Genomic DNA, 10381 nt, shown 5'->3' on the forward strand with positions numbered 1-10381 from the left:
CAGACCTCAGACAGCGGGTTGTTGTTTAGAATATGTAGCCCAAGATTTTAAAATAACATTTTAAGTTATCGATATGCATGGTATTAACCAGTATCTTTTTAGTAAACAACACGTTTTCTAGAGAAATTCCCCTTTCAAGTCTAATGCTTGAGACTTTGAAAAGGGAATATCCCTTGAAACCTTGTTCCAAAAGTCTGGTAGCCCAATAAAAATAAATAAAAATTTCTTCTGAAAGGTTTGTTAGGATATCTGTTTGCACAGTTCTGCACGAGTGGGGGCACCATGCAGTAATTGTGCAGGGCCTTTTCTAGCCAAGCACTGTGTGAGTTTGTGCATTGGCTGGTGGCCCGTGCTTGCAATCTGCTCTAGTCCTTTACTGGTTCACGGGCAGATATTTCCTCGGGGGACTGCAGTATCTGAGGCGGTCCAGGCTGTCAGAATGCTACAAGTACCGTATTTATCGGCGTATAACACGCACTTTTTTCCCCTGAAAATAGGGGGGAAATCGTGGGTGCGTGTTATACGCCGATATCCCATAATTGTGCACACTTCCTTTCAGTCCCGCCGGAAACCGGAACATGAAATTAAAGTTCCTGTACCGCGGTGCAAGCTGTGAAGCCGGCCCACGCTTCAGGACAGGTAAGTAATTATGGGAGGGGAAGTACACTATGGGAGGGGAGGGGGGAAGTACACTATGGGAGGGGAGGGGGAAGTACACTATGGGAGGGGAGGGGGAAGTACACTATGGGAGGGGAGGGGGAAGTACACTATGGGAGGGGAGGGGGGGGGAGTACACTATGGGAGGGGGGAGAAGTACACTATGGGAGGGGGGAAGTACACGAGGGAAGGGGAGGGGGGAAGTACACTATGGGAGGGGAGGGGGGGAGAATGGGAGGGGAGGGGGAGAATACTATGGGAGGGGAGGGGGGAAATACTATGGGAGGGGAGGGGGGAAATACTATGGGAGGGGAGGGGGGAAATACTATGGGAGGGGAGGGGGGAAATACTATGGGAGGGGAGGGGGGGAGAATACTATGGGAGGGGAGGGGGGAGAATACTATGGGAGAGGGGGGGGAGAATACTATGGGAGGGGAGGGGGGGAGAATACTAGGGGAGGGGAGAATACTATGGGAGGGGAGGGGAGAATACTATGGGAGGGGGGGAGAATACTATGGGAGGGGAGGGGGGAGAATACTATGGGAGGGGGGGAACACTATGGGATGAGGGGGGAATACTATGAGATGAGGGGGGAATACTATGAGATGAGGGGGGAATACTATGAGATGAGGGGGGAATACTATGAGATGAGGGGGGAATACTATGAGATGAGGGGGGGGAAATACTATGGGAGGGGGGAAATTTCCTGGAATTTCTTTCTAAAAATGAGGTGCGTGTTATACGCCGGTGCGTGTTATACGCCGATAAATACGGTACTTATGATGAGCCTAAAAGTGTTTGCCAGTGACCATATAATGAGATGAGACAGTGATCATGACATTTGTAAAATATGCCTTTTTACTTTAGTAACATTGGAGTTGGTGGGAAACAGAGTCTGAGTCTCTTAGGCATGGACAGACCTCTGAAGGCTCCTTCTCACTGTGCAGGTCATACTGATGGCGTTTGCAGGGATATTTTACATACCTGCCAACATTGTTTTCTGTTTTTGGGGGTTTTTTTTGAGTAAATTCATATAGATCTGTGAGTTATGTGCAGATAAAAAGGCTATTTGTTTGAACTTATCCCTATGTCAAAAGCTGCCATCCCTCCTCTGCGTATCTATTTCACAACAGCAATGCTAAACTAATTATGCTAATATTTAAACTTTATTTTTTTATTTTAAATTCTTTATTTTGGGTGTGCACAAAATGAAAAAGTTGCCGGTGTGCGCCACAACAGCGATATCTGGTAGAATAGGTGAACATTGGTATTACATGTCATGGCATTCGATATGCAGGCACATTTTTATAATATTAATATGATCTCTAGTACAGTGGTTTCGTTTCACGTTTGGTTTTAAGTATGCTAGCTTAATGCACATCATGGAGAAATAGGTAGAGGAGAAACAAAAGAGGAAAGCATGGCTTGTGCAGCGAATGTACATATAAGATTATTCTGAAATTTTATAAGATATGACTGGCTAGGTACGAGCAGGTAAAACTTTTATAGCTAGTCTGTGCATGTTTAGTTGTACGCTTGTTATATGGTTATTGAATTACAGGCTATGCACGGTAACAACTGGTACAGATTTCTATACACTTATAAAAGGTTAACCACCAGGGGACAGTGGAGTGCTGGGCTTGCCGGGTGGGTATACATGTATGCTCAGGCTTTTGAAGTGCTTTCTGTGGAGCAATGTGGAGGTGGGACCGGCTGTGCTAAGTCTAGAGTAATGGTGAGAGTGAAATGCTTAATAAAGGATGTACAGTACTATGTTTATGCTTAGCAGCCTCTTGGTTGTTCCCATAGCAGTGCTGGATCCACCGGCTTTCTGGCTATGAGCAAGTCCCTTGTGGTTCACTCTGAAATCTCATTAGCTTGGGTACTTGTCAGTCAGGCGTGTGTCCGTTCTTGTGTGTCTGCCGGCGCCTGCCTCAGGTAGGGAGTAGAGTTTGTATCCCATGTCCGCTGCTCCCCCATGTTTAGACAGGGTCACAGGCCCGCCGGTTACAGTGCTGAGCCGAGCCTCCTTGGTAAGAATGTGCTCTATTCCGATGTCTGTTGTGCGGGGGGAGTTCTCCGTTTGTCTGCAGAGGTTCTATTCAGCACCTGTTTCCAGACTGTGCCCAGCCGTTGCTCCGCTACTGCCTCTTTTCTCCGGCTTATGGTAGGCGTGGCGACCATCTTGATTTTTGCCATGCGGTCTCGGGTTTGTCTTTGCACTGCTCACCCGGCTTAAATGGTCACTGCATCTCCAGAGGGGTCCGGGATAACCCCACCCCGGCCCACGGGGGGGGAGGGGAAGAGAACGGGGCCCTCAGTAGGCGTGAGGGAGGTTCCGCCGGACTAAGCACGGCTGAACGGCTATTTCTCCCGCCAGAGCCTCATAGCAGGCCGCAATCCCATCCGCCAGTCGGTCGGCATCGCCGGCAGGACGGATGCCGACAGTTGCACCGATGGTTGTTGCTTGGGTCCCCTTTGCCTTCTTGCCTTAGCTGGATGTTTGTCAGGTGGAATAGGATAATTTTGGGCTGTTTATTTAGGTTTCATCGGGGAGCCGAGGTGCTCCACGTCCGTCCAGCTTGGCGGTCAGGCCCCACCCCCCAAAAATTTCAACTTTAATACACACATTTCCACATATAAACATTAGCTCTGTGCCAATTAAATAGATGACACAAAGTGCATTGCACCAGGACGACAGGCAGCACGGCAGAGCATCCAAGCAGGGCTACCCATATGAAAAAACAAAGTGAAGTGCAGCACCCACCACTATGGAAACTTTCTCTGCATTTCCGAAAAGAAAAAAAAAAAAAATGTGACATCAGGACATGCATCCAAATTGTGACTGTCCTGACAGAAAAGGGGCTGTTGGCAAGGATGCAATTCCTGTTTTCAGTCAGAAACAGAAAAAGGGGAAAATTGGGCCATGGGGAAGGCATAAGTATCGCGGACAATGCATTTTACGGGACACTATAGGCACTATAGGTGACGTGTCCCTGCCCAATGTAGAGTTACTACAATGAAAAACATTGGGGTTTCAGAAAAACTGCAATGTTTACAGTAAAGGGTTAAGACAGCTATTAGAGGTGATTCCTGGAGTTTTACACGAGGACGTCCTGCTTGCTGAAATCCCCATAGGACAGTACTGAATCAATGCTTTCCTATGGGGAAGGCCTTATTCTCACACAGCGCTCATCTGGTGCCCCTTGATTGTCGACATCAGAGAAGGCAGAGACATAGCCAGCGCCAATGGACATCGGCACTGGAAATGTTTTTTTTTTTTTTGCTCTTTCAAAACTGGGGGAAGTGGAGATAACACACACACACACACACAATCAGTTTAGTGCATAGGGACACAATAGTGTTGGAACACACTTGTTTTCCTAACTCTATAGTGTTACTTTAATAATGATCTGACTTTCGAAGGTTGTCCATTACTTGACCTGCATTATTAGGGTTATTTACTAAAGTGATAATTCAAAGTGAATTTCAAATTTAAGGCCAGAGTAGCTGAACTGAAAGCACAGCTGACAGAGTGACCCATTAATACAGCTAATATGTAAACATGCATGCAATGCTGCAACAAAGAAATATGACCTTGAAAAGACTAGGAAAAAATATGAACAAATGAAGAAGTTCCAATGATGACAAGGGCTGAGACAGGAATACAAAAGGAAATTGCATTATGCATCAACAGGACATTTCCACATTTCAGCAATTACACGGATACAAAAAGAGCCGTTTAAAAGCCTTAAGTGGAATCCCTTGTGGATGATTTGCTGGTGTTGAACAAGAAAATGATCCTAAGCAAATATTGCTGATTTTGTTTTCAATACTGCAAGTGAAAATTATCAAATGTTGCCTCTCGCATATGAAATAATATACTGCTCAGCTATGGCCACAACACAATTCAGTTTTTTTGTAAATATATTCTATATACAGCATAGTTAAACATAGAATGTATTTTAGAGGTAATGCCAGAAGCAAAATATATAAAAATAAATAAATAAATAAATAAAAAGTAGTAGATACACAGAAATGCCTTCCAATTAGGTCGGTTGAAAAGGATACATTTCAAATGATCAAGAAAGCTCAGGATAGACATACTGGTGTCTTGAAACAAAATCAATACCAACGCATGAGCTTTTAAATCTAAAATAGAAGGCTAGCAAATTGGCATTTATCTAGCATTAAAAAGAGGGCTTCTATAAATAGAAAAGCCTAATCTCTGTAGGAAGCACACACTGAACAATAGATAGCAAAACATCAGTCAACACATGAAAGACAGCAGACTGACATTAGCATGTACCTGTCATGCTACACGCAAGCGGTTTTATTTAAAAACTAAATTCCATCTATACATTGTGCCAGCAAATGGATAGTTTTTTGTTTGTTTATTAAATAATAAAAACAGGTCCCATCCTCACTTGCCATTCTGTTCTTTAGTAGAGAGCTTTTTCCAATTGACTGACAGAGGGAGCAGGAACATCCTGTCCAGCACAGCAACTGTAGCCCATGTAAAGTGTTGAAGGAGTAAGCAACGTCCAATAATCAATGTGCTGGAAGTCAGAACAGCATGTTGTAATTACTTCAGGACGTTTCTAAGCTGGGTTAGTCATAATAATAGTGTTTTGGGCCAGATGTGAATGGTACAATAGTTTAACACCCAGAAAGCGGTGGTCATAGTGATGCTGGAGTGGATGCAAGTAGAATCTCGATTTCAACATTTTTAATGAAATATATAATTTATCTATGTGACATGTCTTTTAGCTAAAGGAAAACACTCAAAGCACGTTGACGTTAAACCTGTACTCAAAGGTTACTTGTAATATACGGCACAAACAATTTGTTTGTGACATGGTTAATGGATCTAAGTTACCAAGTAAGCTAATTCTTTTGGCAAACAATACAGCATATTTGGAGGTAGCTGCAGCGATTCATTCTTAGTCTTCCGTTTAATAAGCTTTCCAGATGATTTATCTACAGAAGTCATCATTAAAAGCTATGAGAATTTCTGTAGATAAATAATTTGGAAATTTTACAAACAGTATAGAATCATTTGGAAAGCTTATTAAATCAAGGCCTTAGTGAGAAAGAATCTTTTTCTAGATTAATGTATACCACAGCCAGAAAGCAAACACGTGTATTTTCAACATCTATACTGTTGCAGTAAAGTAAAAGAATGTTTTTTTGGTTAAATCAAATTAAATTAAATATGTTTATTGTGCAGCAGTGTCAGCCAGCACATAGCTATCTATCCGTATGTTGTGAAGCTAGCCACCTTTTTTTTCCTTTTTTAAAAAGGACAGTTGAGAACCATCATGTAATTCTTTTTGTTTCACCACATCTGAAGAGCTACCTACTGGTTATGCTATATTTGAAGCATATGCAAGTAATATGGAGTTACCTGTCCTTATTCCCTCTGCAATACTTTATGGAACTAGTTTTTAAAAAGTAATTTTCCTTGCCTGAGAGAATGTCAGTACCTTTAACGGCCAGGAAGTGACTGTTTTCTTAACCAATGTGTGTAGAAGTGTTGAACACACCCCATTTATGAAATTTACAGTTTAGCTGTCATAACTACTTTTATTCATGATTTTTTTTTTTTAAATAAGACATAAATACATGGATTCAGATCTATGACAAGTGAATAGCTGCTGCTGGGTAGCTCCATTCCTGATTTTACATGGATGAAGCCATTCATTGCTGCTGTACAAGCTGTCTAATATAATGACAACATTGACAGCATCCTTGCCAGTCACTAAAAAGTCTTATTACATGGAAATATAATTTATGCCAGTGTAGTACAAGATCTTATATAGGCCAGATTTCCTTGTGACGTCAGAGTAGGAGCAGTGGCAATACATCAGTAATGCCATATTGAACAGGATGAAGGAAGACAGAGACAATAGATATCCATACACACATAACCTATGCAAAGGTGTGTTTTTCTACGCCATGTGCAGCTGAAAGTGCCTAATCTGCAGCTAGATTACATGATTTCAAACACAAAAATTGATCAAATTAACAAACCTCTATGAGAATGTATACCTAAATGTTTAAATTAAATATTAATTAAAAAAATGTAAACAGCACAAAGTGAATTTACTATCTCCTTATTCAGAGATAACAAAATACTAGTAAATGAGATGTGTTTTTAACAAAAAAGACTATATACACAGTATGTTATTAGACAACACATTAAAAGTGGCAAGAGAAATCCAGCCACAATTACCACTGATGTGAAGTACCGAATTCATTTCCTATGTAGTCAAATCAAAACTAAAATAAAAATAAACATTTTACTAAATGGCAAAAATGCTGTTTATTTCATGTATTTTTTTGGACATGGACCATGACCTGTCATCCATCACTCAATGAACAGCAACCTCACTAATCATCACCAGCTAAGGCTTATCATTTACTTCCTCACATGACCAACTGAGGGTGTCACTGTACGGTCAGTTTTAAAGAGGGAGGAGGAAACTGGTCTGCTAATCCTATAGCCCACAACAATCCACTATTTTATATTAAAATCTAACCACAATGCAGATTAGTCACCGCTTAAATAACTTAGCCTGAATTTTGCAATTCTTCACCAAAAAAAATAAAAAAACACTAACTCGTATTACATAAGTGTTTACCTTCTTCAACCCAAGTGAACAGGAAACACATACAAAAAAAACCCCATCTACAATGAACAAGTCCATTATGTAGAAGAAAATGGACAGTGACTTTTAGTGAGTGACAGGATCACAGCAATTTATGTTATTACATGCACGTTAACTATGCAACACATTCGGATGATCTGAATAATAATTGCCTTACCTATTGCCATTAAGTGGGTTAAAGTGTAAGGGATTTATTCACAAAACAGCAAATTGCAGTGAACCGACATCCAAATCACAACAATTCGACTAAAACGTCAAAGCCAGGAATAAAACGGAGTTGGAGAATTGTTAGAAATCATTTTTTGGCAAAACTGCCATTTGGTTTTTAAATAGCTATAAGTTACATTCAGGGAGTAACCAGTCTGTCTGAGTGAGATAATTAACAATACAGTTATAAAAGAAAAAAATATACAAAATCTGATACCTATATTTATGTTTTGAACAAACATTATACAGCTCTACATAAAATGCTAAAATGTTTGTAATTTGGATGAGCACTACACAAAGAAACCTCTTTATAAACACAAATTCTAAAGTAGACCCCCTGCTCTGTTAGTACTAAAACTCCCATGATGTTCTGACAGTAAAAACACTGACAAAGCATATTGATAGTAGTAATCTTACAGCAGCTGAGGAAGTCTGTATTTTGGGTACCCCCTTATTTACTGAATACCTACATACTTCACTAATGGACTCATGCCTTAACAGTTAAAAAAATAATCTTATTTACAGATAATCACTGTTCTATGTTCTAACTGATGCACAAAACAACACACCCATAATAAATCAATATAATTCATTTCCATCATGCAGCTCTGTGCTGGGCTGTGCTGACAGTGGGCTCTGTGTTGTACAATGCTGACAGTGAGCTCTGTGCAGGGCTGTGCTGACAGTGAGCTCTGTGCAGGGCTGTGCTGACAGTGAGCTCTGTGCAGGGCTGTGCTGACAGTGAGCTCTGTGCAGGGCTGTGCTGACAGTGAGCTCTGTGCAGGGCTGTGCTGACAGTGAGCTCTGTGCAGGGCTGTGCTGACAGTGAGCTCTGTGCAGGGCTGTGCTGACAGTGAGCTCTGTGCAGGGCTGTGCTGACAGTGAGCTCTGTGCTGTGCTGTGCTGACAGTGAGCTCTGTGCTGTGCTGACAGTGAGCTCTGTGCTGTGCTGACAGTGAGCTCTGTGCTGTGCTGACAGTGAGCTTTGGGCTGTGCTGACAGTGAGCTCTGGGCTGTGCTGACAGTGAGCTCTGGGCTGTGCTGACAGTGAGCTCTGGGCTGTGCTGACAGTGAGCTCTGGGCTGGGCCATTCTATATGTACAATAAGGAGCGGACCCCGGGTATGGTTTACCTGCACTTATAGTGGAGAGCAGCACGTTACCAACCAGGAGCCGCGCTGTATCCGGGGCTCCTTTCCCCGCCCCTCCTCCGCTCTCCCGGTGAATGCAGGCACAGCTCTGTCTCCTTAGAGCGCCCCTAGTGTCCGCAGGGTGTAATCACGGTGCCGGGGATTCCGAGTGACCCAGGTCCCCCCCCCACTCGCTGCGCTGTAACGTCGCCCTGAGTCTAATTCACAGAGTGCTGATGGACGCCGCCATGTTGGCTCCCTCCACGCTCCTCCAATCCCCTGCTCGCAGGTTACAGCACCACGCAGCCTCCGCTCTGGCCCTCCCCGACCACGCCCACTGCTAACCCTTAGCTGTCAGGCGACTGTCAGCTGACAACTGGCCTCTGCACCTGACTGGGAACATGCCGGAAGTGCTGGCAGTGCCCGGTCAGCCATTTTTAGTGTGGGCACATTCTAGGAAGAAGAGCTGTTAGTTCTGGCATTCTGTATGAGCTGTCAGTACAAAACCCAGCACTGCTGTAACCTCCTATAGCCGTACTGCCAATTCTCAGTTTCCTGTTATCTAACAGTAAATGCTATTGCATCTTTTATTAAAGGGACACTATTGTCACCAGAACCATTGCAGCTTAATGTAGTTGGTTCTGGTGTCTATATCCTGTCCCTGTAGTCTTTTCAATGTAACTCCAGCCATTTCAGGTTACATATTCAATATGCTAGGTGAATTGATACAATAAAGTAATTACTGGGGCGTGGGGTCTCCAGTGCGGATACAGTCCTGTCACGGGGGGCCCAGACGGTGTCTGGCCATGTTTGGATGCCCCCGAATCAGGCGCTTATTCTTTAAGGCACAGTAGGTACCTGCTTACCTGGACAGTAAGTGCCCAATATGCTGAAATATTCCGGGGAGAGAGGAGGCAGGTAGCGGCGAGGGAGCGCTGATCTTCTTACCGTTCATCACTGCTCCTTCGTGCGCCCTTTGTGGTGCCGTGAGCCAGGATATGATGTCACTCTGGCCCCAGCATCACCAAAATGCACACAAGGGAGCAGTGAAGAGCACAGGCACTAGCGGTGTGACCTAAACGTGGCCCTACAACCATCCCTTGACACATCCTCAGGGTCATCGGCAGTACCGCAACACATCCTGACCACCATCGCAAGGAACAGTGCCTGGTAGACTGTTGGAGATCCATGCACCCAGATGACAGAGACTTTACCTTCTTCTCCACCCCAAACAAGACACACTCTAGGCTTGACTATTTCTTTCTCCAACACTACTACCTGCCTGACATACGACGGACTAATATAGGCACCGCAACATGGTCCGTCCATGCCCCCGTCACGATGACAAAAGCTTCACCTCTCTACAGCCCTACATGCTGCAACTGGAGACTGAATGAATCCCTTTTCAATGACCCACTGGTGACAACCGAGGCCCGAGACAGACTCACATTATACTTCACTGAGAACGACACACCTGACATCACTCCCCTCTGCCTGTGGGAGGCTCACAAATGCATCATGCAAGGCCATTTCATAGCTAAGGGAACAGCGCCGAAGCGGGACAGAGCCACACGCCTCTCGATCCTAATCTCAGACATAACGTCGTTAGAAAACCGACACAAACAGACCCAGCTCCCTGCTGATTGGACTCAGCTGACTGTCCTGCGTAGGGAACTATCCTCTATCTTAAACGCAAACTGCCAAAGGGCATATTTGC

At 43.8% G+C, this 10381-nt stretch overlaps 1 protein-coding gene across 4 annotated transcripts in view; it reads right to left on the reverse strand.

Moving 5' to 3' along the window:
- DNAJC13 (DnaJ heat shock protein family (Hsp40) member C13) overlaps positions 1–8983 on the reverse strand; it is a 189560-nt gene extending 180577 nt beyond the window's left edge. For 3 of the 4 annotated variants that reach the window (XR_010090773.1, XM_063452170.1, XM_063452167.1), the window contains exon 1: positions 8668–8983. The gene's annotated coding sequence lies outside the window, so the exon portion shown is untranslated. The remainder of the gene's footprint in view (positions 1–8667) is intronic. The other variant, XM_063452169.1, reaches the window with a different exon arrangement.
- Positions 8984–10381: the final 1398 nt, after the last annotated feature.

This window comes from Pelobates fuscus, chromosome 4 (genome assembly GCF_036172605.1).
Source record: "Pelobates fuscus isolate aPelFus1 chromosome 4, aPelFus1.pri, whole genome shotgun sequence".
NCBI classification, from domain to species: Eukaryota; Metazoa; Chordata; class Amphibia; order Anura; family Pelobatidae; genus Pelobates; species Pelobates fuscus.